The sequence below is a fragment of the Rattus norvegicus genome (genome assembly GCF_036323735.1).
Source record: "Rattus norvegicus strain BN/NHsdMcwi chromosome Y unlocalized genomic scaffold, GRCr8 chrY_unlocalized_12, whole genome shotgun sequence".
NCBI classification, from domain to species: domain Eukaryota; kingdom Metazoa; phylum Chordata; class Mammalia; order Rodentia; family Muridae; genus Rattus; species Rattus norvegicus.
Genome location: NW_026947370.1, coordinates 560,786 through 587,881, shown reverse-complemented (window position 1 = coordinate 587,881; position 27,096 = coordinate 560,786). Strand labels below are relative to the sequence as shown.

Below are 27,096 nucleotides of genomic sequence, written 5' to 3'. Positions count from 1 at the left end.
ATACTTATCGTCCCTTTTCTGGGAGCTTTATGATCCCTTATCCAGGAGCTTTATCGTCCCATCAAGAAACTTCCTCACGTCACAGTCCTGAGGCTGAAAAGTTCCGAATCCACTTGAGAAAAGAGAATTTTCTTGGGTCCCCGTACAAGTTGTAGTGCCCAAGTCGTCCAGTAAGGAAGACACAACACCATTGGATTCTTCTCAACAGCCTTTTTTGCAGGAAAACCTCATTCTTGATATGGGGGACCCTGGGGAACAAAGGCACCTGACTTAAATACAAGACAGGCTGTGGTTGTAAATTTTTTCTCTGGGGATTGGTGGAGTATGAAATACCTTATTAACATGAATATTACTCCAGTCTGATAACTGCTGGAGAAATGTCACGACATGCACCTTGTAGTTGTTTATCACTAATGATCACCGGATTTCGGAGCCATCTTTAGCTTCTCCCTACATATTAGTTTGAGTGTATCTGGTATGATGTGAAGGTCCTTGATTCACTCGTACTTAAGCTTTGTACATGGTCTTAAAATGGTATAATATGCCCTCATCTTCATGCTGACTTCCAGTTCAACCAGCCCTTTTTTCGGAAAATGTTATGTTTCTTCCTTTGGATGGATTTATCTCCATTGCCAAAGATCAAGTGAAAGGTTTGTGGGTTCATTTCTGGGTCTTCAATTCTTTTTCACTCTCTATCTGTCTGTTTCTCTACAAATACCATGGAGTTTTTATCACTATTGCTATGTAATACTGCTGGAGTTCAGGGGTGGTGGTTCCCGCAGAAGTTCTTTTATTGTTGAGGATAGTTTTAGCTATCATGGCTTTTTCTTATTCCAAATGATTTTACAAGTTGCTCTTTCTCTATTAAAGAATTGTAATTTTGACGGAGATTGCATTGATTGTGTAGATTGCTTTTGGCAAAATGGTCATCTTTACTATATCAATTCTGTCAATTCATGGGCATGGAAGCTCATTGTATCTTTTGAGTTCTTCTTCAATTTCTCTCTTCAGAGACATGAATTTCTTGTCATACAGATTATTCACCTGCTTGGTAAATCTCACAACAAGATATTTTACATTATTTGGGACCATTGTGAAGTGTATGATTTCATTATTTTCATTCTCAGCTTGTTTATCCATTTAGGATAGAAAGGCTCCTGGTATGTTTGAGTTAATTTTATGCCCTGACACTTTGCTGAAGTTATTTATCAGATTAAGTAGTTCTCTGGTGGAACTTTTGGTGTCACTTAAGTATACAATCATATCATCTGCAAATAGTGATATTTTGATATCTAACCTTCCAATTGTATCCTTTTGACCTACTTTTGTTGTCTGGTTTCTCTGTCTATGACATGGAGTCCTGTTTTGAATAAGTAGGCAGAAAGTGGTGCAGCCTTATCTAGTCCCTGATTTTAGTGAGACTGCTTCAAGTTACTCCCCATTTAGTTTGATGTTATGTAGAGGTTTACAGTATATTTCTTTCACTATGTTTAGAAATGGGCCTTCAATTCCTGATCTTTCTACGACTTTTATTCTGAAGTGTCACGTCCACCTCGGCTGGCAAGGAATACGCAACACAGTGGGATTCTTCTTAACAGCCTTTATTGCGGGATCACCTCTTTACTGATAAGGGGAACTCAAGCGGCAAAAGCGCTCGCCTTATGTAGAGAAGAGACTGTGGTTATGCTAATTGTCCTTCAGGGATTGGTGGATCATGGATCACCCCACTATTACTCTGCTACTTGTCCTTCATGGATTGGCAGAGCATGAATCCCTCATTAGCACATTCCTGTCCCATCCAACTGATGCCAGGTGCAAATTCCATGCATGAGCTGTATGCAAATACCTTTGTTCACCACAGCAGGGCTCTGGATTACCTCATTATCATAAGGCCGCCCTGGCAAGTGGACAAGCCTATGCATCCTCGATAAGTCATTTACTACCACACGGGACAGGATGTCTGCGCCATCTTTGTTTTACCATGCTGCTCCCCACTTCTCCCCCTTTTTTGTTTAATAATATGAATGGTCTAGATCTGGGTGTAACATCATTCTTTTCATTGCTCCTGTCTTAGATCATTCCTGATGATGACTCAGACTTACCCATCATTGGGTTCACATACAACCACTGGGCCTCCTGTCTCAGGTTGGACCGAACTCGAGGATATTTACCCATCTCTGGATACAATGATTCCACATGACAATGACAAAAATGATCTAGGGTGAACACTTAATCTTATAAAGAGGCCATCCCTATGTTGGGAGAAGCACCATTTTCAAAGACGATCATAGCCTGGTAAACAACCGCTTTTTGTCTGACATGTTATCTTTTTAAATGGCCAATAAGCTAGAGACATACTCTGCATCCAAGGAGGAAAATATCTCCCCAGGCAAACATACCAGCCCACTCCATAATAAAGGGCGAAAGCATTGGCAATCCATGACGTAAAGTCTTCAACTGTGATAGGGTCCAACCTAGTGCTGTTAAGTCAGCAATCTACATCAGCAATTGTCTTGATAGTTGCTCTGCTTTCATGGAATAGTTCCCTTTCAGATAATTCAAGATTTCTTTGCTCTGTTGAGAATGGTGAGAAAAGTTAACTTGCAAAGGAGTAATGCATAAGCCTCTATGGGAAGAAAAGCAGGACAGCTGCGTAATATGGTAAGGTGCTTCAATTTGTCCTTGAACTAAATCTATCCTTTGATTAACTAATAGGAGGCCAGATACCAAATGGGTATATTGCTCACATTAGAGCTTATATTATATTGAATATTGAAATGTGGCTCTACGCAACCAAATGCAAGGCAGGGAAGAGTTCTTTAAATAAAACATAAGGTTGCGACAGAGAAAAGTTAATGGCTGCATAGCATTGGGGCATTTCTCCATTTGGCAAAATACAGGGAGCATCACACAAACAGGAGGCAGAGGAAAAGTTTGGCAAAACAGATGAATTGCTATGAACTTGCATGGGTACTGGCCAGGATCTGGCAGTAGCCCACAAGATTAGTGAATCAACCTGGATTACCATTCCCAGCTATAGTAGGGTTCGTAGTCTCATCTTCAGGAGAGCAGAAGGCAATTTTTGAGTCAAGTGCTCAGGTACAAATTGGATTTTCTTAGTTCTGCGGAAAAAGACAAACAGCTCCCCTAGACCTCGAAATCTCAAGATCTGGCCCACACCATTCACCAGTTAATACTTCCTTCCACTTTTCTTCTGCATTACTCATAGGTGTAGTAGCAGCATGGCAATCCGTGACAGAGCAGCCATGCGTGGACAAAATTAAGAAATTTAGAGTAAAAAGAGCTAATGAATGTTCTTCTTTTGGTGTTTGGCCCCTGGCAAATCCCCCTTTTTGCTTTTTATAAGCTCTTTTAAGGTACAATGTGCTCTTTCCACAATTCCTTGCCACTAGGGAGTATATGGTAATCCTGTAGTATGACAAACCTGCATTGTCTGGCAAAATTCCTTAAAGGACTTTGCTGTGTATGCAGACCCGTTGTCTGTCTTAACACTATCAGGCTTTCCCAGGCCACCCATGTGTCTAAGCAATGACTAATGGCATTACTAGCCTTTTCACCAGTCACCAGAGTAGCATGTATAATACCAGAACAAGTATCAACAGAAAAATGAGCATATTTTAAATTTCCATATTGAAATATGTGTGTGACATCCATCTGCCAAAGTTTTAGGGGGATCAGACAACAAGGGTGAATCCCCACATGACAAGGGTGGTGAAATTGAACACAATTCTGGCAACTAACACCACATCACGAACTGTAGCCCTAGAGATGTTAAACTTTTGTAAAGGCAGGAACATGAATCTTTTGATGCAATTCTCTAGTAAGATCAACTGGAGCTGCATGAAAAATAAATTCTCTACGAGTACTAGCATCCACCAAGTCGTTATTATTGTCCACAGGACCAGGCGAATTAGTATGAGCTCGGATATGTTGTATGAAAAACTTATTTTTTCTGACCCAAATCAATTTTTGTAATTCGAAAATAATTTGACATACAGTATTAGTCGAAGTAATTGGCCCTGAAATTTCAAGTGAGCGTAAACTACATAAGCAGAATTAGAAATTAAATTAAAAGAATCATGAAATATTTTAAAAACTTCCAATACCATTTTATATTCTGTGATTTGGGGTGTTCCTGGACTGTACTGAATCAATACTGTTTCTTGAGAATCAAACATGTAGGCACCTACACCTGTTTTGGAGCCATCTGTATAAATATCTAATGCTCTGAGGCAGTGACCTGAGGAAAGATCACTGGATGCTCAGTAAAAAATTGTAGCAAAGGATCCTTAGGATAATGATTGTCAAACTCTAAATCATGAAGTTAGACTAAAGGGGGACAAATAACCCTATTGAAATATGGGGTTCAGAGCAAAACAAAGAATTCACAGCTGAAGAATATCAAATGGCAGAGAAACACCTAAAGAAATGTTCAACATCTTTAGTCTTAAGGCAAATGCAAATCAAAACAACACTGTGATTCCACCGCACACCAGTCAGAATGTCTAAGATGTAAACTCAGATGATAAAAGATGCTGGCAAGGATGTGGAGAAAGAGGAACACTCCTCCATTGTTGGTGGGATTGCAGACTGGTACAACGATTCTGGAAATCAGTCTGGAGGTTCCTCAGAACATTGGATATTGAACTACCTGAGGATCCAGCTATACCTCTCTTGGGCATATACCCAAAATATGCCCCAACATGTAACAAAGGCACATGCTCCACTATGTTCATAGCAGCCTGATTTATAATAGCCAGGAACTGGAAAGAACACAGATGCCTTCAACAGAGGAATGGATACAGAAAATGTGGTACATCTACACAATGTAATATTACTCAGCTATCAAAAACAATGACTTTATGAAATTCATAGGCAAATGGATGGAAGTGGAAAATATCATCCTGAGTGAGTAACCCAATCACAGAAAATCACACATGGTATGCACTTATTGATAAGTGGGTATTAGACCAATTACCCTAGATGCACAGAACATGTGAAACTTAAGAAGGTTGACCAAAATGTGAATGCTTTGCTCCTTCTTTAAATGGGGAACAATAATATACTTGGGAGAGGATGGGGAGGTAAAGTTTACAACAGAGACAGAAGGAAAACCCATTCACAGTCTCCCACACATGTGGCCCATACATATACAGAAACCTAAGGAGATAAGAGATGATGCAAAAAAGTGAAGGCTGACAGGATCCAGATGTAGATCTCTCTTGAGAGACACAGCCAGAATACAGCAAATAAACAGGCAAATGTCAGCAACAAACCACTGAACTGAGAACGGGACACTTGTTGAAGGAATCAGGAAACAGTTGAGCTTGAAGGGGCTCGAGACCCCATCTGAACAACAATGTCAACCAAGCAGAGCTTCCATAGACTAAGCCACTACCCAAAAACTCTACATGGACTGACCCTGGGCTCGAACTTCATAGGTAGCAATGAATATCCTAGGAAGAGCACGAGTGGAAGGGGAAGACCTTGGTCCTGCCAAGACTGAATTCACCATTAAATGGGATTGTTTTGGGGAGGCACTAATGAGGGAGGAAGGGGAGCTAGCACCTATATAGAAGGGGATGTGTATGGGATACGGGGATGTTGGTCCAGAAACTGGGAAAGGGAGTAACAATTGAAATGTTAAAAAACAAAATAACCAAGTTAATAAATATGGAGAAAAAAAAGTAATTTTCAACATGTTTAATCATAAGGAAAATGCAAATCAAAACAACCCTGACATTCCACGTCACACCAGTCTGAATGGCTACAAAAAAAAAATCTCAGGTGACAGCAGATTCTGGCAAGGATATAGAGAAAAAAAAGAGCACTCCTCCATTTTTGGTGGGATTGCCGACTGGTAAAAATCATTCTGTGAGCTTCTTTAGAAAACTGGGTATTGCACTATCTATGTACCCAAGTATATCTCCCCTGAGCATATACCCAAAACATTCTCCAACATACAACAAAGACTCATGCTCCACTATATTCACAGAAGAAGATGGAAATTACCCAGATGCCCTTCAAGAGAGGAATGGATACAGAAAATGTGATAAATCTACACAAAGGAATACTACTCAACTCTCAAAAAATGACATCATATAATTCATAGGCAAGTGGATGGAACTAGAAAATATCACCCTGAGTGAGGTAACCCAATCACAGAAAAAACACTCATGGTATGTAGTCAATGATAAGCGGATATTAACCCAAATGCTCTAATTTCCCAAGATGCACAGACCACAGGAATTTCAAGAAGGATAACTGTAATGTGGATGCTTCACTCCTTCCTTAATAGGGGAACAAGAATACCCATAGTAGGGCACAGGGTGTCAATGTTTAGAGAAGAGAATGAAGGAACAGTCATTGGGGCCCATACATATACAGCCACCAAACTAAATAAATGGATGAAGCAGCAAAGAGTGGCAGGCTGACAGGAACTGGATGTAGATCTCTCCTGAGACACAAAGCCAGATAATGGTAAATACTTAGGCAAATGCCAGCAGCAAACCACTGAACTTTGAAACGGATCCCCGTTGAAGGAATCAGAGAAAGGCCTAAAAGAACTGAAGGGGCTTGAGACCCCATGTGAAATAACATGCCCACCAACCAGAGCTTCCAGAGACTAAGCTACTACTCAAAGACTTTACATGAACTGACCCTGGTCTCCAAAATCATAGGAATCACTGAATGCCTAGTAGGGGCACCAGTGGAAGGGGAAGTCTTTGGTCCTCCCAAGACTGAACCCCCAGTGAATGGCATTGTTGGGAGAAGGGCAGTAATGTGGGGGAGAATCGGACAGTAACACCCCTGTAGAAGGGGAGTGGGAGGGGCTAGGAAAATGTTAACATGGAAACCTGGAAAGAAAATAACATTTGAAATGTCAATAAGAAATTCTCAAGTTAATAAAGATTGAAGAAAAAAAAAACACTCCTTCTGGAAGAGGAGAATGTATCATTTTCCGTTCAGTATCTGTGGGAAGAATTTTGGACACTTGGGCAAATGTGGAATAACCCTATAGAACATTGGAAACATTTGGTTATTTCCGCAAAGTCTTGGGTGGGTAGGAATATCTTGGGGTAAAATGGGAGATCGAAGTTCTCCATGTCTAGATAGGGAAGGATGTTGGGAACCTGGAAAGTGTGGGGAAATTACCTGTCCAAGTTTGTCAGTAGAAGAGTCAGCAGAAGGTGGCCCAGGCACAGTGTGATCTACTTTGAATCTTTCAGTGTTCTCTCCAGTACTGTGTTTTGTAGATGTTGCAGGCACTCTGGCTACCAACTCGTCAAAGTCCATATTTTCTTCAAACCCAGTAGAAATAACCCACTTTTTTTTTTCATCTTCCCAAGAATGAGCACTAAAGATGCGGCCACTCTTTTTCTGGTAGCAGGATGTAAGCACATGTTCTGGTATCCCTGGTCAGTGGGTTACTCAGTGATCTGCTATCCTTGGTCAGTGAATTACTCATGCCCTCAGGAACCCTCAGAGGAAGTGGAACTGTCCATTTCTTCTTCTCTGTCAGTTCCGGTCTGTGGTCTAGGACCCCCTTACTGACTGAAGCCTTCATATGATCTTCAAGTTTCCGTAGCTTTTCTGTAGCACGAATATCAGGTTTTTTTGAATCTCTGGTCTTCATAGGGTTTTGTGCATCTGAACTTGTACCGAGTGCGTCTAAGTAGTCCGGGAGGTACAAAGTCGCTCGGGTCTCTGCTGTTCAATTGCTTCCCACACTGGTGTAGGAAGTTATAATCCGGTTGGGGGACACTGAAGGCGGTCTCAGGTGGCGAACACTGGGAACCCTTAAAGTGCTTCCCCCATTGGAGTCCGGTGTTATAATCATCTTGGGAGAATCTAAAGGCGTTCCAAGGCCGAGGAGGCTGGGAAATCGGCGGTGCATGGTCAGAGGGTAAAGTCCGGGATGAAGCTCACTGGCCTCTCTCCACACATCTGGCCTTTTAGTCGTTAGGAAATTGAACAAGAAATGGCAAATGGGCTACTACTCGTGAAGTGGCAGTGAATGTACTTCCCAGTGGTGAGGAACATCAGTTGAGCTGTATCATTTGAGTATTGCTCTCTCTCCCGAGAACTTTGGACAAGTCCGGAAGGCAAAGCAGGGAAATCTCGAGTGACCATTGACCTCAGGAAACAACCAAAGCTCGAGAGGGCCTGTCCTCGAGTTAGCACGGGGCAGTAGCGAGGACTGCATGGTGCAGTCGCGAGGTCTGCACGGGGGTCGTGAGGTCTGCACCGGGAAGTCGCAAGGTCTGCACGAGGCAGTCGCGAGGTCTTCATGGCCCAGTCAGGAGCTGCCTCACTTGTCAATTCTGCTTGTAGTAGCGGGCGATCATCCAAGCTTTCTGAATGGGGAGGATCCCTGTCGACTCTCCTCCTTTGAATCCAGAGTGCTGTCTGCTCTTGTGCACACTGTCAGGGGCCAAGACAAGGGATTCTGGAAGGATCAACATGAACGGAAAGGGCAAGGAGTGCTTAAGACACTGTGCAGTCAAGCGACTCTTAAAACAGGGTAGTTCCCTGTAAACTGAAGGCCATCAGTGGTGCAGTCATGTGTCTTGGAGCCTCAAAACCGAATGTGAAAAGCTGATCCAGACCCTTGCTCCTCAGAGACTGCAGGGACTAGAAAATCACTGGTGGACTGTGTTAGGGAATGAACATGTGATAGGATATGAATAGAGCATAGAATGCATGTGATTGATATTAGAATTCCATGTGACTTCCAGGTGTTTCTGTGATGCTTGTGACTTGGTGTTCATTATTTTTTCTCGTCCTAAAGCTCTTAATATTATTTCCATGATGATATTTTTGAAATATTGAGTATGCTACTCAATGGAATGTATTTTCTCTAGTCACATATATTGAAATTCTAAATGTCTCTTGTTATCGTACACAGTTGCCTGGCTAGAAATCCTGGGATGCATTCAATACTAGTAAGTTTATTGAACACATACTGTTCGTGTTACAAATTTTGCTTGTAATTAATTCTTTTGGTGACCCCCAATTAGATTGTAGAAATGGCTCCTGCCTTTTACAGACATATCTACAATCACCCTTGCTTGGAGAAAGGAGTTAAGTGTTATGCCTTCTTTGAATGAAGAGAAAGACCTAAGGCTACACTCCTCAGAAAACAAGAAATCAGAAACTGTAGGAAGAAATATGCATCTAGGCAACAATAAATGTTCCAAGCTAACCTGTGCAGTAAAATAATGTATGGAAAATGCCACTCCTTTATTATTAGTATTATTAATCATTGTTTTTGTTTTCATTGCAAATATTAACCACTTTCCAGTCCCTGTTAATAAACCACCCCACAGTATACTCCTCCACTTTGTCTCTAAGAGGGTGCCTCCCCAAATCTCCCACTCATTCTTGCCTCACCCCTCTAGAATCACTCTTCTCTGGGACATCAAGCATCTAAAGGCCAAGTGCTTCCCCTTCCACTGATGTGAGATGAGGCAGTCCTCAGCTACATATGTAGGGTACCAGACCATATACATTCTATGGTTGGTTGTTAGGGCCATGGGAGCTCTGAGGTGTCTGCTTAATTGATATCGTTATTCGACCTCTAATTACAATCCCCTTCAGCTCCTTCAGGCCTTCCCCTACATCTTCCATTGGGATCTCTAGGCTCAGTTCAATGGTTGGCTGTGCTGGCAGAGCCTCTCAGAGGTTAGGCATACCAGACTCCAGTTTGCAAGCAGATCTCAAGATCAGCAACAGTGTCCAGTTTGGTGTCTGCAGATCTCTGGATGGCCTTTCCTTCAGCCTCTGCTGCATTTTTGCCCTGCATTTCCACTAGACAGGGATAACTGTGATTTAATAAGAGATGGGTGATTTGTCCCATTCTTGCACTGTGGACCGTGTCTATCTACTGCAGGTGGTGTCTTCAGGTTCAATATCACTGTTGTTGTGTATGTTGTCTAATGTCATCAATGTTAGGTCCAGGGAACCTGTCACATCCTTAGTATCTGAGAAATTCGAGAGATTACCCCCTTACCAGTGAGTGAATGCCATGTGCCTTTATTTGTGTTAGGGTTACTTCACTCAGGATGATATTTTCTAGTTTCATCCATTTGCCTATGAATTGCCTGAAGTCATTCTATTTAATACCTCAGTACCACACCATTGTGTAAATGTACCACCTTATCTGTTTGTCTTTTGAGGGACATGTGGGCTCTTTCCAGCTTCGGTCCTTTATAAATAAGGCTGTTATAAACATAGTGGTGTATGTGAACTTGTTGTAGGTTGGAGCAAGTTTTGGATATATGCCATCGAATGGTACAGCTGGGTCCTCAAGTAGTAAATACTACGTTCAATTTTCTGAGGAACCTCCAGCCGGTTTCCAGAGTATTTAAAGAGCTTGCAATTTCAACAGTGACAGAGTGTTCCTTTCTCTCCACATCCTTGCCAGCCTCTTTTGTCACCTGACATTTTTATCTTAGCCATTCTGAGTGGTATGAGGTAGAATCTCAGGATTGTTTTGATTTGCTTTTCCCCAAGGACTAAGGATGTTGAAAATATCTTTAGGTGCTTCTCAGCCATTCAATATTAATCAGTTGAGAATTTTTGTGTTTAGAACTGTAGTCCACTATTAAATAGTGTTATTTGGTTCTCTGAAGGATAGCTTATTGAATTTTTTGTATATATTGTAGATTAGTGCTCCATCGGATATAGGATTTTTAAATATCTTTTCCCAAGATGTTAGTTGCTGTATGGAAGTAATGACAGTGTCCTTTGCCTTACAGAAACTTTGAAATTTTATGAAGTTTCATTTTTTAATTTTTGATCTTAGAACAAAAGACTTTGGTGTTGTATTCAGGAAATTTTCCCCAATTCTAAAGTGTTCAAGGCTTTTCCCTGCTTTTTCATCAGTTAGTTTCAGTGTATCTGTTTTTATTTGGAGGTCTTATTTTTAAATATTTTTTTAACTTGAGTATTTCTTATTTACATTACCAGTGTTATTCCCTTTCCAGTTTTCCAGGCAAACATCCCACTAAGCCCTCCCCCTCCCCTTTATGGGTGTTCCCATCCCCACCCTCCCTCCATTGACACCCTCCCCCAACAATCACATTCACTGGGGTTTCAGTCTTCCCAGGACCAAGTGCTTCCTGTTCCACTGGTGATCTTTATGTGGAGGACTTTAATCCACATTTACTTAAACTTTGTACAAGGAGATAAGAATGGATTAATTTGCATTCTTCTACATTCTGCCCTTCAGGTGAAACAGCACAATTTTTTAAAAAATGCTATCGTTTTTTCCACTGAATGGTTTTAGATCTTTTATCAATTTCCAAGTGGCCATAGCTGTGTGGGTTCATTTCTGCATCTTCAATTCTATTCCATTTATTTACCTGCCTGTCTCAATACCAATACATTACAGTTTTTCATCACCATTGCTCTGTAACACAACATGAGCTCAGGGATGGTGATTTCCCCAAAATGCTTTTATTTTTGAGAATAGTTTTCTCTATCCTGGGATTTATTTTATTCCAAATAAATTGGCAAACTGTCATTTTTATGTCTGTGAAGAATTCACTTGTAATATTGATGGGGATTGAATTGAATATGTAAATTGCTTTTGGCAAAATGGACATTTTCACAACATTTGTCCTGTCAATACACAAGCATGGGAGATCTTTCTAATTTCTGAGACCTTCAATTTAATTCTTCAGAGACATGTGTTCTTGTCATATATATCTTTCACTTGCTTGGTTAGAGTCACACTGAAGTATTTCATATGCTTTTTGACTATTGTCAAGTGTGTCATTTCTGTAATTTCTTTCTCAGTCTATTTCTCTTTTGAGTAGAGTACTGATTTGTTTGAATCAATTTTTTACCCTGCCACTTTGCTAAAGTTGTTTATTAGGCTTATAAATTCACTGGTGGAAATTTTGGGGCCAATTAAATATACTACCACATCATCTGCACATAGTGACATTTTGAATACTTCATTTGCAATATTAGTCTGTTTACCTACATTTGTTGTCTAATTACTCTGGCTAGGACTTCGAATACTATATTGAAAAGGTAGGGAAAGAGTGGGTGTCCTTGTCTAGTTCCTGATTTTAGTGGGATTGCATTAAATTTCTCTCCATTTAGTTTGATGCTGGCTACTGGTTTGCTGTATATTGCTTTTACTGTGCTTCAGTATGGTCCTTGAATTTAAGATATTTCCAAGACTTTTAACTGTAAAATGCTTTCTCAGCATCTAATGAGATAATTAATTGTTTTCTTTTCTTTGAATTTGTTTTTATAGTGGGATTAGTTTGATTAGTGATCAGGTTCTGTATATTAAACAATCCCAGTATCTCCAGGATGAAGCCTACTTGATCATGATGGATGATTGTTTTGATGTGTTCTTGGATTTGGTTTGAAAGAAATTTACTGAGAATATTTGCAGGGATATTCATGAATAAATTGGTCTGAAATTCTCTTTTTTTGATGGGTCTTTGTTTGCTTTAGTTATAAGCATAACTATGGCATCAGAGAAAGAATTGTGTAGTGTTTCTTCTATTTCTAGTTTGTTGAATAGTTTGGAGAATATTGGTATTAGGTATTCTGTGAAGGTCTGAGAGAATTCTGTACTAAACCTTTCCAGTCCTAGGATCTTTGGTTGGGAGATATTTAATGACTGCTTCTACTACTTTATGAGTTATGGGAGTATTTAGATGGTTTATCTGATCCTGATTCAACTTTGGTAACTTGTATCTGAATAGAAAATTATCCATTTATTCCTTACTTTCCCGTTTTTTTAAGCATAGGCTTTTATAGTAGGATCTGATAATTTTTCGAGTTTTCTCATTTTCTATGGTTATATCTCTATTTCAATTCTGATTTTGTTATTTTTAATTTGAATACTAAGGATTTACCTATTTCTGGATTTTTCAAAGAACCAGCTCCTGGTTTTGTTGATTCTTTATATAATTCCTTTTGTTTCTACTTGGTTGATTTCAGTCTGGAGTTTGATTATTTCCTGCTGTATAGTCCTCTTGGTGTATTTGGATTTGTATTGGTTCTGAGATTTCAGGTGTTCTGTCAAACTACTAGTGGATCATAGCAATTGTTTCTTTGTGGAGGCTCTCAGAGCTATGAGTTTTCCTCTTAGCATTTCTTTTTTGTGTTCCCAAGTTATGCCTTCATTTTCATTAAATTCAAAAGTGTCTTTAATTTTTTCTTTATTTCTTCCTTGAACAAGTTCTCCTCGAGTAAATCATTCCTGAGCTACCATGTATATGTGGGTCTTTGGTTGTTCTTGTTGTTATTGAAGACCATTCTTAGTGTTTAGTGATCTCATAGGATGCAAGGGATTAATTCAGTCTTCTTGTATTTGTTGAGGCCTGTTTTGTGATGGATCATATTGTCAGTTTTGGAGAAGGTACTATGTGGGACTGAGAAGAAAGTGTCAGAAGCCATGACTGGACAAGCTAATAACTGGCAGGTGATCATCCTCAGATGAACAGCATCGGATTACTTTATAATCCACAACTGGTACACCCTTATTAAGCAAGGCTGTAATGGATTCATTTTGGGAAAGTTTCCTGCTATTAAAATGCTATTCCTGTTGTTATTATTAGACATATATAACAATAATTGAGTTATAGCACCTTTGGAGCACATCTCTGCAGGCCTATGAAGTTGTACTGTCCCGTAGTGTTAGTATACAGAAAAGTAGATGAATTCTTTAGTCTTAATAACGATCCTACAATAAATCTTAAAATTATATCAATGGTTATTAAGCTCTTTTATAGTGGGACTGCTATAAGTCTCTTTCTATTAGTCAAAATTCCAGTGACAACTCTGCCAGTCTCCCAGGTGTCACCATTTAACTGTTCTGAGAGAGTAAACAGACTTAATCCTACTCAGAACACATTCCAAGAGGTTCCAAAACAGTTATCAAGAGTCAAACAAAGAGATCAAACGATTTGGTACAGGTGAAAGGACACAAGATAAGATATTGACTGGGTTTTTCTATATATAACTTCACTAACAACTATGGTTTAGGATATTCAGTGAGCCTGTGGAGCTGACACTCGTGATGAATGTTTAGCCAGATAATTACTTCTGATGGATAATCGTGATGTCATGCCCCACCACCATGATGTCATGTCCCACACCCATGATGTCCCGCCCCCTTCCCAGTGATGTCATGCCTGAGTCCCTTGCTAGAATGGTTGCATCTATTCACCAGGTAGCATTCTGAATGCTGCCCTGGAACCACACTCCTCCAGGCTCCTACCATTTATACTCCCTCCTTCTATCCTCTCCCCTTCTTATCTGAGAGAGTGGAGGACCCCTCTGGGTTCACCCTCTCCCCTGGCACATCAAGTCTCTACTCAACTAGATTCATCGTCTCCCACCAGGTCCTGAAAACGCAGCCCGGGTAGGAGAACAGGATCCACAGACAGGCGACTGGTTTAGTGACCCCACCTGAAGATCATTGTGCTCCTCTGTCTCTGTCTGCACTTCCCTCAGCCCTTCAGTGAGACTCACTGAGCTCCATTCGATATTTGGCCGTATGTCTGTGCACGTGTGTCAGTCGGCTGCTCTGTTGAGTCTTGCAGAGGACAATAATGCTACCCTCCTGTCTGCAAACATAAGAAAGGACCATTAATAATGTCAGGGTTTGCCGTTTGCCCATAGGATAAGTCTCACATCCGGCCACTTACCTTGTCGCCATTCCCTCATTTCCTCTTCCATCTCTGTACTTGTGTTTCTTATAGAGAGGACAAATTCTGGGTCAAAATTTTGGGAGTGTGTTTGGGTTATTATCCTTCCACCTTGGGTCCTCTGTGGCTATGGAAAGTGACCATTTCAGTACCCGTATCCCCACTGCTACGAATCTCAGCTAAAGTCACCCTCATGGATGCTGGGGTAGCCTCACACATCCCAGATTGCAGGCAAATAATACAGATATCACCCACCCTGGACAGTCACTGATTTCAGTTTATTCTCTTGGCCCTCTGTCCCTCTTGCCCGTCTCTCCCAAGAAATGATTCTCAAACCCCATTTCCCTTCCCATCCTCTCACCACCCAATCCTTTCCTTCCATCTGCCTACTCTCATTATTTTATTCATCTTTCTGAGTGAAATTTAAGCATTTTCTTAGGCCTTTCTTCTTGTTTAGCTTCTTTGGTTCCGTAGATCGTAGCTTGTGAATTCTGTACTTTATGGCTAATACCTTCTTTTAAGTGAATATGTACATGTTATTTTGTGTCTCAATTACCTCATTCAGAACAATACTTTCTCATTCCATCTACTTTACTACATCCTCACAATGTACTTATTTTCATAGCTGCATAGTATTCCATACTATAAATGAACCACATTTTCTGTAGCCATTCTTTAATTGAGGGGCATCTGGGTTATTTCTATTTCCTTCTTATTATGAAGAAAGCAGTAAGGAAACTTATGGAGCACATGTCCTTGAGGTATGGCAGAGGTCTTTTCAGTTATAAGGCCAGGAGTAGTATAGCTAGGTATATATATATATATATATATATATATATATATATATATATATATATATTGGTTTATATGCAACTTAAACAAAGTTTAACTCCATGTGTAGCTCACAAGTTAATGTGAAATGCTGAGGGCAGAATTTTTTACACTTCAGTTTGCTTATATGGTGAATCACTTTGATCGATTTTCATAGACTGAACCACTCCTGCAGCTACAGGAGGAAGCCTACTAGATGGCACTGGATGGAAAATTCATGTGTCCTTGGATTTTGTTTTCTATAATTTTACCTAGTATTTTTTCCACCTATGTTCTTAAGGGAAGTTCGTCTGAAATTCTTGCTGTGTTAAGTCCTTTTGTGATTTAGGTGTCAGGGTGACTGTGCTGTCAAGGAATAAGTTTGGCAATTTTCCTCCTGTTTCTGTTTTTTGGGAGTATGTTGAGAATTCTTTGAAAATCTGGTAGGACTCTGTGCTCAAAGAATCTGGCCTTGTGGCTCTTTCAGTGGGGAAACTTTTAATTACTCTTTTGTCTCTTTAGGTGTTGTAGAGCTATTTACATAGTTTATCTTACCTCAGTTTACATGTGGTCAGTGTTATCCATCTACAAAATCATCCATTTCATTCAGAGCTTCAAATTGTGTAACCACCAGGTTTCTGAAGTGAGACCTAAGGATTTTGTGACTTTCATCAGTGTCCATGGATGTGGCTCCCTGATCATTTCTGATTTGGATGCTATTTCTCCTCCTAGTACATTATCTGTCTTAGGGTTTGTCTGTCTTGTTGATGTTCCCAAGGAACCAGCTATTTTTTTTGTTGATCGTTGTATTCTTTGTTTCTGATGTACCACTTTCACCCCGAGTCTGATTATTTCTTGCTGTCTCCTCCTTTAATATGTATTTGCTTCTTTTTATTTTAGAGACTTAGGGTGTGCTGGGAAGTTGCTAGTGTTGGTTCTCTCTGGTTTCTTTATGAAAGCGCCTTGTGCTGCATATGCATGTTCCTCTTAGCAATGCTTTCCTTATTTCCCTTAAGTTTGGAGAAGCTGTGCCTTCATTTTCTTTGAATTCTAGGAATGCTTTTTTTTATGTCTTCTCTGAACGGATGGCTCTTCAGTTGCGAGTTATTGAATTTCAATGAGTTTATACACTTTTTCTTATTGTTGAAGTCCAGTTTTAATCTATTGTCATCTGAGAAAATACAATGGTTAGCACAGTCATTCTGTATCCCTTGTGGCTTTTTTAGAGTGTGAGAACATGGTCAGTTTAGGATAAGGTTCCATGAGGTACTGAAAGGAGAGTGTTTACTTTTGTATTCAGGTGAATTATTATGTAGATATCAGTGAGGTCAACTTAATTGAACCCCGTGTTAGTTACATCATTTTTTTTAATTTCTGTCTCAATGGCCTGCCCTTGGTAAGAGTAGGACATTGATATTCCCTACTACTCATTTGTGAGGTTCGATTTGATATTTAAGCTTCAGCAATATTGCTGCCTTTGTCTTTGGCATATAGACATCTAGAATCGAGATGGCATTTTGGTGGATTTTTCTTCTGATGCATATGAATTGTCCTTCCCCAACTCTATTGATTACTTTTGGTTGCATGTCTGATTTGCTGGATGTTAGAATATCTACGCCAGTTGTTTCTTGTGTCTATTTGCTTGGAAAAGCTTTTCAAACACCTTTGTATGAGGTTGTGTCTATCTCAGTTGCTGGATTGTGTTTCTTGAGTGCAACAGAAGGATAGATCCTGTTTATAAATCCATTGTGATAGCCTGTGTTCTTTTACTATTGAGTAGAGGCCATTAATGCTTAAAGGCATTAATGATAAGTGATATTTAGTTCATTCTATTTTGATGTTGTCGAAGCATGGTTATTTTTTTTTTGATTGCATATTTTTTGGTTTTCGTTTTTTCGATTGGGATGTTTGAGTGTGTATGTGAGTATTAGATATGTTCTGTAGGGTGCATGGCTTTTTTTGTTAACATGTTTCGTTTTTGTTTTTTGGAGGAGCTGTTAGAGTATGTGTGTGAATATGAGAACACTTCTGTAGGTTATGCTGTGCAATTATTAATTTCTAGTGGGAGGCAGGGATGGTTCAATTTCTGAAAATCCATCAATATAATGCACTACCTAATGAAAATAAAAGAAAAAAATCACAAGATAATCTGATTAGATGCTGAAAAGGCTTGCAAAAATATTCGAAACCCTTTTCATGTTAAAAGGATAAGAGCGAGCAGGGATACCAGTCCTATGCAGAAACATAATAGAAGCAATGAGCTGCAAGTCGGTACCCAACATCAACCTAAATGGAGAGAAACATAAAGCAATTCCATTAAAGTCAAGGACAATGTAAGGATGCCCACTATCAGTAGAGTATTTGAAATTCTATCCATGGTAAAAGAATGGTTCAAATTTGGTTCTGACATGGAGTATGGCTAAGGCCTGAGAAGGAGAAATGGCATAGAGATTTAGAACTCCTGGGTTATGGCCCACTCTTCAGCACAGCCTCATTGGACCTTGGTGAGTCATGAACCCAACGAAGACTTCATGCAGAGTGTTGCTCGGTTATACCACTCATATTTCTCTTAATCTAAGAAGTGCATGGAAATCCTCATGGAGATTCCCACCACTCAAAAGGCAGCACCATTGGTATTGGCAATAACAGTGGTCAAGGTCATTTAGGGATTGCCTCTGGGGCAGATCAGTGCTTTCATCATTGCCTGAAGAAATGTACAATGGTCAGAGACGACCACAACCCTTAAAAAGCTTTTGGGAAAATAAAATTGTTCGTGAAGCTGGCTAAGATGTTTTCACTACTGTCTCTGATGTAATATATATATATATATATATATATATATATATATATATATATATATATATATATATGGAACAATTTGAAGTTCGGAAAGGCTGGGACCTTTTAAGGTCAGGGATCAAGAACAATGGTGGTACAGGTAATGGTGTGACTGTCACAGAAGCTGGACTGTTGATGACTGATTTCTGACCCAGTTTTACCCTCAGCTTCCTGATAAGATTTAATAAGGATTTCCAATCACAGACGCATATTCTGATCATTTAAAGCAGATATGACGTTTTTATACAGATGTTTAGATTTCTTTTTTTTTTTTTAAGATTCTTATGAGGGTACTTTTAATGATAAATAATACAATACTTAACCATTGCTCTAGAAATTCAAATTGCTGCCTACAGTGAAGGGAAACCAACTGAAAAAAGTACTTTGTTTGTTCTTTGTTACTTTATAACAAATTGCTTACTTATGAAGTTACGTTGGCCTTGGGAGTAATTTGTTTTCTCTACGTGTATTATGTAATACTAGGTCTCATACAGTGTTGGGTACCACTTTTTTTCACCATCAAGCAAGAGAAGAAAATTAGTACATGTTCACATTTGCAATTTTTAATGGCTTGAAAGATTTCACTAGGATATCAAAGCTACTTGTTGTGGTTTGCCCTGAAGTTATCTGTATTTTGATGCTAAATCCACTGGCCCAAGGATAGTTGCCTAGTCTTGTACTCAGAACTCAGGTGACTTCACAAGAACCACCTCCCATTGAATTTGTAAAGTACATGTGAGGGGCAGGAACAGGATAGAAGGAATCCTGTCATTGGAGGAGAAGGAAGGATGGGCGGGAGAGATGTTTGAAAGGAGAGGAGGAGACTAGAGGAAAAGGGAGAGACAGGAAGAGGAGAGGGTGAGAAGCCATTGAAGGTGAAGTCAAGATTCTGCTCTCTGTATTTACAGGTTGGTATTAATGTTCCTAAGGGATAGATGGTAAAGTGCTTTGTTTGGTTAAGTGGGCAATTATATCTTATTAATTGGGTCAAAATTATTGTGTTGTGTGTTCTTTTACATGAGGGTTTGAGGATAGGAAAGTGTGTGGCAGCAAGAGACACTGGGCAGCCAAGGAGTGGGGATGTGTTTTCCCAAAGATATCTACCAGATATCATGGGACAATATGGTGCCAGTGCTAGCGGTGTAAAAGGCAACATTACTTTTTTCTTTTCTCTTTTTACAACAGATCATGAACCAAGGTGATGATCAAGAATCCAATAGCATTCCTTAGAGTTTACTGAAAAGTTTTATTTTCTAAGTAAGAGGACACAGGCTCTATGTTAAGGCATGTGATAACTTAAGGCCAGGAATTCAAACAATGAAAAAGCGAAGCAGCCTGTACTGACAGGCTGTAGGTCCGCTGCTCTGTGATAAGTAAGGGCAGCTCAGAGAGTTAAGAGATTAAAGCTGCTTTTTAAAGAAAGTTGTTTAGAAAGTTTTTCAGGATACTCATATTCTTTTTAAGGTGGGCTCCAAGTGAATTTTGGGATTAAATCCTAGCTACACAAGGTACTTCATTATTAAAGGTATTATTAAAAAGTGATAAAATTTGGTTTTAGAAAGAAGAGTGTAGGGAAATTTCCTGAAACAGGGGGGATTTTCATAAAAGCTTCAGAACTTAGATAAGGAAAAATTAGTCACTACCACCAAGTTGAGAGTTGTGATAAATGTCTGTAACAGCAGGCAGAGTGAATGCAGACATATATTGTAGAAGTTATTAAGGTTAAAGAAAAATCTGTGGCTCCGGGTAGAGAGCTTAAGTGATGGATATATTTTGGGCTAAAGCCCTGAGTTTTAAGTTGCATATTGATTTTAGAATTGATAGAATGTTGTGGTTTGCCTTGAAATTTTCTGAATTTGTTAAATAAAGGCAAGAGCGTGAGATTTGGACAGAGGGAAATGTCAGGAGCAAGAGGGGGATTAGATTCAGAGAATAGGGTTAGAGAGGACAGTTGCTGACAGTTGAGCCAGTGGAACCTGAGCAGGAGGGGGAGAGGATGGAACAGTTGGGAGTGTGAAGGGAGGAGAAGGAAGCAAGGAGGAGAAGGGAATGGTTTAGAGATAGGATGGGGAACTGAGAAGTGTTAGAAGAGACAGGAGATGGAGATAGGGGAGGAGAAGGAAGCTAGGAGGAGAAGGGAATGGTTTAGAGACAGGATGGGGAACTGAGAAGAGTTAGAATTGACAGGAGATGGAGAGAGGGGAGAAGCTAGGAGTCTTTTTAAGAGGAAGAGAAACTAAAGCATGAAAGGGTTGATGTATTTGGGAGAGTGAGTAAAGAAAGAGAGAGAGAGAGGAGAAGCAAGGAGTCGTTGTGGGAGAAGCTGGAGACTTGGTAAATATAAGGTGCAAGGGATAGATGGTACCGGGCTTTGTATGTTTAAGTGGGCAATTATATCTTACCAATTGGAAATAAGATTATTGTGTGGTGTGTTTTTATATGTAAGAGTCTCACTGTAAGAAAGTGTGTGGCTGGGCTGTGTTTCTGCCAAGATATCCAGCAGATATCTGGGGCACTGAGGTGTGGAACCCAAGCAGGGTAAACCAACCAGAGAAAAACATTTACTGTTTCATTTTTATTTTTTATTTTTTATTTTTATTAATTTTTACAACAACAATAGAAGGTGCTTAAGTTTGTTTTAAGGAGAGTAAAGAGACTACCTGAATCACGTGGTGATTTTCATCTGTGGTTTGAAACTTAGGGAAAAATTGGTCTTATTTTGCAGTTTGTGTCTGACACTGATATCTGGGAGATAGAATTGTTTCTAGTTGAGACTTCATCATCTCAGTCTTTTCACTAGTAATAATCTGAGTTCCATTCCTTGACAGTGACCTTTTAGATTTCTGAATCAGTAGGTGTGATTAGGTGGCAGATTTCTTTACTTTAATTTCTTTTATTTTTTTTAGCAAATTTTATTCCTTTTTTCAATTGGATAATTCTATATTTACAATTCAAATGTTATTTCCTCCCCAATTTCTGGCCCATAAGATCCCTAAACTGTCCCTCTCCCCATTTCTACAATGTCCCTTACTGCTCCTTGACATTCCCTTGAACTGGGAGTCAAACCCAGGGAGGATGAAGGGCTTCTCCTGTTGATGCACAAAAAAGCCATCCTTTGCTACATATCCAGTTGGAGCCATAGGTCTGTCCATTTAGTCTTTGAATATTGGTTTAGACCCAGAAAGCTCTGGTTCATTGGCATTGTTGTTCTTATGGGGTTGAAAACCACTTCAGCTCCTTTAATTCTTTCTCAAAATATACCAACAAGAGGTCTGTTTTCAGTTCACTGGTTTGCCACTTGCATTCACTTCTCTGCTTGACAGGTTCTTCCTGTGTCTCTCAGGGAAGATCTATATCAGCTTCCTTGCAGAATGCACTGCTTAGCTTTATCAACATTATCTAGTTTTTGTGGCTAGTAAATATACATTTTTTGGCTCGTACAGCTGGTTAGGTGCAATTTCAAAATGGATTCTGCACAACTATGTCAAGATTTTATAATCCACAAATGAATATGACCAATAGACTCCCTCCTGTTCATATGAACATATTGGTTTTGAGGTTTTACTGGACCTAAAGCCATTCCTCTCACTGCCCATCCTCCTGAATATTATGTTTGGCCTGTAGAAATAATCATGGTAGAACATCCAAAACCCTCAAGACAGGGACTGGGAACACAGGAAGGTAGATATATGAGAACTGATATCTAATGGGACTAGAGAACTGCATTCTACACTCCATGGTGTTTTTTGCATTACTGATGTCTGGTAATTTTTGGATAAAATAAGGTTTAGGGAGTTTATCCTTTGAAGTAGGTACATAATATTTAAATTATTATACTCTATAGCTGAGTCCCCTTTGTTGAAAAAATCATTTAAAAAATTGGAATTGGAAAACAGAAGTTTTGAGTACACATTCAGGAATATATTTATAAAGTCCCCTATCAAGGAATGTAAAATAAGAAAATGTAATGTGAAATTCATTCAATTAAAGGTCTGTAGAAAAAATACTGGCTTGTGGAAAACATAGAAAACCTAGGAAATTGAATTGTATGTCAGAGGAATGGAATTGGGAATAAAATGATTGTCCAGAAGAATCTACTTCACCCATGTTCCTAGATCTTTTCTCTGTATGCCCAGTGCCTGACCTTCTACATTTACAGCATGTATACACTAATGAAGCAAGAAATAGTTTCTAACTTTAGGGAGATGTAGTATGTAAAGGTGTCCATTGTTTAACCAATTATATATGGGTGATCCCCTTCCCATCCTCCCCCCATTACCTCCAGCCCCCCAACAATCACGTTCACTGGGGATTTAGTCTTAGAAGGACAAAGGGCTTCCCCTTCCACTGGTGCTCTTACTAGGATATTCATAGATGCCTATGAGATTGGAGCCCAGGGTCAGTCCATGTATAGTCTTTGGGTAGTGGCTTACTCCCTGGAAGCACTGGTTGGTTGGTATTGTTGTTCATATGGGGTCTCGAGCCCCTTCAAGGTCATCCAGTCCTTTTTTTGATTCTTACAACGCAGTTCCCTTTCTCAGATCATTGGTTTGCTGCTGGCATTCACCTATGTATTTGCTGTATTCTGACTGTGACTCTCAGGAGAGATTTACATGTGGTAACTGTCAATCTGCATTTCTTTGCTTCATCGATCTTGTCTAATTGGGTGACTGTATATGTATAGGCCCCATGTGGGGCAGGCTCTGGATGGGTGTTCCTTCTGCCACTCACTTGATCTTTGCCTTCCTATTCCATGCCAAGTGTATTCTGGTTCCACTTTTAAAGGAGTGAAGCATTCGCATTTTGATCATCCGTCTTGAGTATCACGTGTTCTGTGCATCTAGGATATTTCATGCATTTGGGTTAGTAGACACTTATCAATGAGTGCATACCATGTGTGTTTTTCTGTGATTGGGTTACGTCACTCAGGATATTTTGCAGTTCGATCAATTTGCCTATGAATTTCATGAAGGCATTGTTTTTGATAGCTGTGTAATATTCCATTGTGTAGATGTACCACATTTTCTGTATCCATTCCTCTGTTAAAGGGCATCTGGGTTCTTTCGAGCTTCTGGAAAGTATAAATAAGGCTGCTATGAAAATAGTAGAACACGTGTCTTTTTATATGTTTGGGCATCTTTTGAGTATATCCCCAAGAGAGGTATAGCTGGATCCTCAGGTAGTTCAATGTCCAATTTTCTGAGGAACCTCCAGACTGATTTCCAGAAGGGTTGTACAAGTCTGCAATCCCACCAACAATGGAGGAGTGTTCCTCTTTCTCCACATCCTTGCCAGCACTTGCTGTCCCCTGAGATTTTGATCTTAGCCATTCTCACTGGTGTGAGGTGAAATCTCAGGGTTGCTTTGATTTTTATTTCCCTTATGACTAAAGATGTTGAACATTTCTTTCGGAGTTTCTCTGCCATTCCGTGTTCATCAGCTGTGAATTCTTTGTTTAGATCTGAACCCCATTTTTTAATAGGATATTTGACTCCCTGCGGCGGTCTAACTTCTTGAGTTCTTTGTATAATTTGGATATATATATATATATATATATATATATATATATATATATATATACCCTCTATCTGTTGTAGGATCGGTCAAAATCTTTTCCCAATATGTTGGTTGCTGTTTTTTCCTAACCACAGTATCCTTTGCCTTCAAAAGCTTTTCAGTTTTATGAGATCCCATTTGTTGATTCTTGATCTTAGATCATAGGCCATGGTTTCTTCAGGAAGTTTTCTCCAGTGCCCTTGTTTTCCAGACAGCATGCACTTCTTAGCATCATCAATCTTATCTAATTTTGGTGTCTGAAATATATATAAAAAATATATAGAAAATGTATGCACACACACACACACACACACACACAAACACATAATTTGGTGGCTCCTACAGCTAGGATGTTAGGTGGAATTTTAACATGGTTTCTGGGAAACTAGGTCATGAATGTAAAATCCCCAAATGACAATGTCAAATAGACTCCCTCCTGTTCTTGTGAAAATATTGAAGTTGAGGTTTATCTTGACCTCAAGTGATTTTTCTCCCTGCCCATCCTCCTGAATCTTATGTTTTACTAGAAGAAAGAATCGGGGTAATTTATTTAAAACCCTCAAGTCTGTCCCTGAGAACTCAGGAATTCAGATATTAGAGTACTGATATCTAATGGGACTACAAGAAACATAATCTGTAGTTCATTTTGTCCTTTGCTTTACTGATGTCTGGTAATATTGGGATAAAATAAGGATTTGGGAGTTTATCATTTGAATTAGGTACACTATATTTAAAGTCTTAGATTTACTCTATAGCTCGACCCTCTTTGTTGCCAAAATCAGTGCAAAAAATGAATTGGAAAATACAGTTTTTGAGTACACAAATATATATACAAAGGAATATATACAAAGTCTCCAATAAAAGAAGTACAATAAGAAAATGTAATACAATATTCAGTCAAAATACTGTAGGGCAAATTCTGTCCTTTAGGAAACAGAAAACCTAGGAAATTGCACTGTATGTCACAGGAATTGATCTGGGAATAAAATTATTATCCAGAAGTATCTCCTCTACTCTGTGTGTCTAGATCATTTCTACCCCTGCCAAGACTAACTTTGTCCATTCAGAACATGTAAACTGTAATGAAGCAAAGAGAAGTCTCTAGCTTTAGAGAGACGGAGTACATAAAGGATTCCCCTGTGTTACAGGGCACATACCTGGAAACGGCACTCTCGAAACTGCTCAATGTAAAGAAAGCTGTTTAGAGGTAGGCCATGGAAATTCTCAGTTACATCATCATTAGGCCCTCCATGAAAAAATCTCTTGTATCCTGGAGATCCCTAGTTTCTCCTGTGATATCATGTTGTCATATCTGCAATGCCTCTCGTATATTCCTTCAGCACCTATAGGTTTTACTAATTGGCCTCTATTTCAGAGGAAACATCAATTTGGGAGTGAGAACAAAGAGGATGAAAAGCTCAGAGATGGGGAGAATGAAGATGGACTTCTGTCTTGGTATAAAAAAAAAGGAAGAAATATGTCCACCCAGAGAAATCTCACTGAGTCCTTGGTAGGAGTTGAGTAGTTACCTTGAAGAGATAGAATTGATCTGAGCCTTCCACACATGGGATCAGGAGCTCGGAGCTCGGAGCGTGTCAGAAGCATCTGGACTTCCCTGCTTCAAGTGGTTCCTGTTAGAGAGTTTATATCATTAATATCTTTATCCCAAAAACCAGGCGTTGCGAAGGGCACTGTTCTTTTCCTTAGAGCTGATGGCTTTTATTTTTTTTTTTTGCCCAGAAGAAAAAGGTCCTAAGGAAGAAGTGAAAGACAAGTAATGTGTCCTCAGCTCAGAGTAAACTCCTCGATTATTTGGATACCTATAGTGCAGTTTGTCTCTGTTACTGGTATTTGGGAGAGAGACATGTTTATAGTTCATCATATCATTTTTCCACTAATATTACTCTGTCTCCCATTGCCTGGTTGTGACCCTTCAGATTTCTCAGTCAATATGTATGATTAGATGGCAGTTTTCATATCTTTAACATATTTAATTCTTTTTATTTTTTAGCAATTTTTTTGCTTTTTAATTTGATTTTTCCATATTTACATTTCAAGTATTTTTGCCTTTCCCAGTTTCCTGTCCATAAGATCCCTCCCCGTCCCCCCACACTTCTTATATAATTTCCCTTTATGCCCTTTGACATTCCCTTGAATTGGTAATAAAACCCAGTTTAGACCAAGGGCATCTCCTTCTATTGGTGCCCAGCAAGGACATTCTCTGCTACATATGAAGTTGGAGCCATAGGTCTATCCATGTACTATATTTGAATATTCATATAGTACAAGAAAACTCCGGTTCATTGGCATTGTCTTTTTTATTGGACTGAAAGCTCCTTCAGCTCGTGTAATCCTTCCTCAAAAATCTACCAACAAGAGATGTGCTTTCAGTTCACTTTTTTGTTACTACCATTCACTTTTGTATTTGACATGTTCCAGCTGTGTCTCCTATATCCATATCTTCTGATCATGCAATTCTAAGTTTCATCAATCTTATTTAGTTTTGGTGGCTGATACACACACACACACACACACACACACACACACACACACACACACACACACATATATATATATATATACATATATATATACATATATATATCTGTATATCTATATCTATATCTACATCTACACCTGCATCTCCGTCTACATCTCTCTCTCTCTCTCTCTCTCTCTCTCTCTCTCTCTCTCTCTCTCTCTCGCCATTCCTCACCCTGCCAAACCTCGTGAATCTTATGTTTGGCCTGAAGAAAGAATCATAGTCAAGCATCCACAACACTCTAGTCTTGCCACGGGAACACAGTAAGGTAGATAATGCAGAACTGGTATCAAATGGGACTAGAGAACCGAATTCTACAGTCCATGTTGTTTTTTGCTTTACTGATGTCTGGTAATTTTGGGATAAAATTAGGATTTGTGAGTTTATCATTTCAAGTAGGTACACAATATGTACACTGTTATACTCATTCTAGAGCTAGGCCACATTTGTTTCCAAAATCATTGCAGAAAAAGGAATTGGAATACGGAATTTTTGAGTACACATTCAGAAATATTTATAAAGTCCCATATCGAGGAATGTACAGTAAGAAAGTGAAACACAATATTAATTCAATTGAAGGTCCGTAGTGAAAATACTGGCCTTTGGGAAGCAGAGAAGAGAAACAAAATTGAACTGTATTTCACGAAA

The 27,096-nt window shown here is 39.3% G+C and overlaps 1 long non-coding RNA gene across 1 annotated transcript; it reads right to left on the bottom strand.

Annotated features, from left to right (window-relative positions):
- Positions 1-314: 314 nt before the first annotated feature.
- Positions 315-25,649, bottom strand: LOC120099705 (uncharacterized). The gene is made up of 3 exons (XR_005498859.2): positions 25,436-25,649; positions 14,464-14,621; positions 315-3,122 (listed from the first exon to the last, which is right to left on the bottom strand). It is a non-coding gene; the product is annotated as an uncharacterized LOC120099705 (long non-coding RNA).
- Between the last annotated feature and the right edge of the window lie 1,447 nt (positions 25,650-27,096).